Below are 3,618 nucleotides of genomic sequence, written 5' to 3'. Positions count from 1 at the left end.
CCCTGTCTCAAAAAAAAGGTTTAAAACCATTCCTCTTTATAATACAGTACACTGTACATGCTACTTATGGCATGCTCCCTGATCTTCTACCAGACTTACCTGTTAAAACTAATGCTCAGGCTCCTTTGAATTTACTCTTGGTTAAAAAAAAATTGCCTGGCGGGGAGCGGTGGGGCATGCCTGTAATCCCAACACTTTGGGAGGCCAAGGCAAGTGGGTCACTTGGGGTCAGGAGTTCCAGAGCAGCCTGGCCAACATGATGAAACCCTGTCTCTACTAAAAATCAAAAACAAACTTAGCTGAGCTTGGTGCCATGCGCCTGTAATCACAGCTACTGAGGAGGCTGAGGCAGGAGAATTGCTTAAACCCGGGAGGCAGAAATTGCAGTGAGCAGAGATCACACCACTGCACTCTAGCCCGGGTGACAGAGTGAGACTCTGTCTCAAAAAAAAAAAAAAATGCCAAATTTATCTCCTCACCAAAATTTTAAAAATTTACTTGTGTGAACTTGTCACAAATACATAAAGCAAAGTACACCTATCTCATGCATTTTATATATATTCTTATTTCATAAAACCTTTGAAGTGGTTGGTATATAGGTAATGAATGTTTACCTTGGATCTCAAATGCACTTTATGAAGACTGTTAAAATGTTTAATCTATAGAAGATCTGGAACTTTATAGGGACTTGGAGACCAGAGTTTTCTAGTCCACAAAGTCAAAAAGCCTAGGAAACATACACCAAGAGAAACTATCTATAAGAAGCCAGGTAGAGGACAAGCGCAGTGGCTCACACCTGTAATCCCAGCACTTTGGGAGGCAGAGGTGGGCGGACCACTTGAGGTCAGGAGTTCCAGACCAGCCCAGTCAACATTGTGAAACCCCGTCTCTACTAAATATACAAAAGTTAGCCGGACGTGGTGGCACAGGCCTGTAGTCCCAGCTATTTGGGAGGCTGAGGCAAGAGAATCACTTGAACCCGAGAGGCAGAGGTTGCAGTGAGCCAAGATTGCACCACTGCACTCCAGCCTGGGTGACAAAGCAAGACCCCATCTCAAAAAAAAAAAAAAAAAAGCCATACAGAAATCCTGCGTATCCAGGTTTCCTGGGGTCTTCAAAGTGAAGGCACTCACTGGTCCTCTGTTGTTGTATAAGAAAGAATGTGGGCTGGGCGCAGTGGCTCACACCTGTAATCCCAGCATTTTGGGAGGCCGAGGTGGGCAGATTACGAGGTCAGGAGATCGAGACCATCCTGGCTAATACAGTGAAACCCCGTCTCTACTAAAAATACAAAAAATTAGCTAGCCATAGTGGTGGGCACCTGTAGTCCCAGTTACTTGGGAGGCTGAGGCAGAAGAATGGCGTGAACCCGGGAGACAGAGCTGGCAGTGAGCCAAGATTGTGCCACTGCACTCCAGTCTAGATGACAGAGTGACACTCCATCTCAAAAAAAAAAAAAAAAAGAAGGAATGTGGACATTTTACTGAAATTTTAAGGGCCACCTATTTTTCTCCCTGTTTACAAAATATGTCAGCTGGGCATGGTGACTCATGCCGGTAATCCCAGCACTCTGGGAGCCAGAGATGGGCAGATCACTTGAAGTCAGGAGTTTGAGACGAGCCTGGGCAACATGGCAAACTTGTTGCCCAGTTTTGCAACAATTTAGCAAAATTGTTTTATTTTAGTCTCCACTAGAAATACAAAAATTAGTCATGGCACATGCCTGTAATCCCAAATACTGGGGAGGCTGAGGCACGAGAATCACTTGAACCTGGGAGGCAGAAGTTACAGCAAGCCAAGATCCTGCCACTGCACTCCAGCCTGGTGGATATAGCAAGATCCTGTCTCAAAAAACAAAATATGTCTATTGCCATGAAGGAGCATTTCGTTCTGGCCCTCTGCAACTACTTGAGCCCAGAATTTAGAGACCAGCCTGGACAATATAGCAAAAGCTACAAAAATTAAAAATGAAGCAGGCATGGTGGCGCACACCTGTAGTCCTAGCCACTCGGGAGGCTGAGTGGGGAGAACCGCTTGAGCCCAGGAGTTCGAGGTTACCATGAGCTATGATCATGCCACTGCACTCAAGCTCTGGGCAACCATGAAAGAGTGAGACTCTTTTAAAAAAAGAAAAAAAATAGGTGGCCTCTGGCGGGCCTCCAGCCAGTTAGACCACTTGACCAGGATGCGTGCAGCTCAGCCAGCCACAGAACTGGAATTTTTTCAGGAGCAGGGGGAGCATGGAGTTTGGACTTTGCTGAGCAACTGAAGTGAGCGCAGAGCTTGCTCGCTTAGGAGAGAGCCCCATGGATGGCAAACAAGGGGGCATGATGGGAGCAAGCGCACGGGGCCAAGAGACTCTCCTGACACCAGGCTTCTGTCAAACCCACTGTGTCTGATTGGTTTCCTATGCCTGAAACTGCAATCTACAGACATCAGCTGTCTCTGAGGACCCTCATCACCCAGGGGTGGCTTGTGAACATCATCACGGCAGATCATGTTTCCCCACTCCATGAAGCCCGTCTTAGAGGTCATCCCTCTTGTGTAAAGATTTTATTAAAGCATGGAGCTCAGGTGATTGGTGTGACAACAGACTGGCACATTCCACTGTTTAATGTTTGTGTTAGCCACAGCTGGGATTGTGTGAATTTGCTTCTGCAGCATGGAGCCAGCATTCAACCTGAGAGTGATCTGGCATCCCCCATCCATGAAGCTTCTAGGAGAGGCCACGTGGAGTGTGTTGACTCTCTTATAGCTTATGGGGGCAACACTGACCATAAAATCAGCCACCTGGGCACTCCACTCTATTTGGCTTGTGAAAACCAGCAGATAGCCTGTGTAAAGAAGCTTCTAGAGTCAGGAGCAGACATGAACCAAGGGAGAGGTCAGGATTCTCCACTTCATGCAGTGGCCAGGACAGCCAGTGAAGAGCTGGCTTGCCTGCTCATGGATTTTGGAGCAGACACCCAGGCCAAGAATGCTGAAGGCAAATATCCTGTGGAGCTGGTGCCTCCAGAGAGTCCTTTGGTCCAGCTCTTCTTGGAGAGGGAAGTCCCTCTTCTTTGATGCAGTTATGCTGCCTTAGAATTCGGAAGTGCTTTGGAATCCAGCCGCATCATAAGATAACCAAACTGGTCCTCTCAGAGGTTCTGAAATGGTTTCTCCTACATCTTTAAATGCATCAATGGAATGGATTCACAAACAACATGATGTTGTAGCCACTAGAATTTTAAAATCAAGTTGGGTTTACAGCGTTTGATTAGTTTTTTTGATTAGATTTGTATTTGTTATAAACTTGTTTATAGAGTTTGACTAATTTTTTTGATTAGATTTGTATTTGTTAAACTATGAAGCCAGAGTTTAAACACACTGCATGCGTTTGTATTTTTTTTTTTTTTTTTTTTTTTTTTGAGACGGAGTCTCGCTCTGTTGCCCAGGCTGGAGTGCAGTGGCCGGATATCAGCTCACTGCGAGCTCCGCCTCCCGGGTTTATGCCATTCTCCTGCCTCAGCCTCCCAAGTAGCTGGGACTACAGGCACCAGCCACCTCGCCCGGCTAGCTTTTTGTATTTTTCAGTAGAGACGGGGTTTCACCATGTTAGCCAGGATGGTCTCGAAC

The 3,618-nt window shown here is 46.4% G+C and overlaps 1 pseudogene; it reads left to right on the top strand.

Moving 5' to 3' along the window:
• Window positions 1-2,300: 2,300 nt before the first annotated feature.
• LOC104668668 lies at window positions 2,301-3,176 on the top strand (annotated as a pseudogene).
• The last annotated feature ends 442 nt before the right edge of the window (window positions 3,177-3,618 follow it).

The sequence above is a fragment of the Rhinopithecus roxellana genome, chromosome 5, assembly GCF_007565055.1.
Source record: "Rhinopithecus roxellana isolate Shanxi Qingling chromosome 5, ASM756505v1, whole genome shotgun sequence".
In the NCBI taxonomy this organism is placed as follows: Eukaryota; Metazoa; Chordata; class Mammalia; order Primates; family Cercopithecidae; genus Rhinopithecus; species Rhinopithecus roxellana.
The sequence above is the reverse complement of the archived record's forward strand: the minus strand, read 5'-3'. Positions and strand labels throughout refer to the sequence as shown.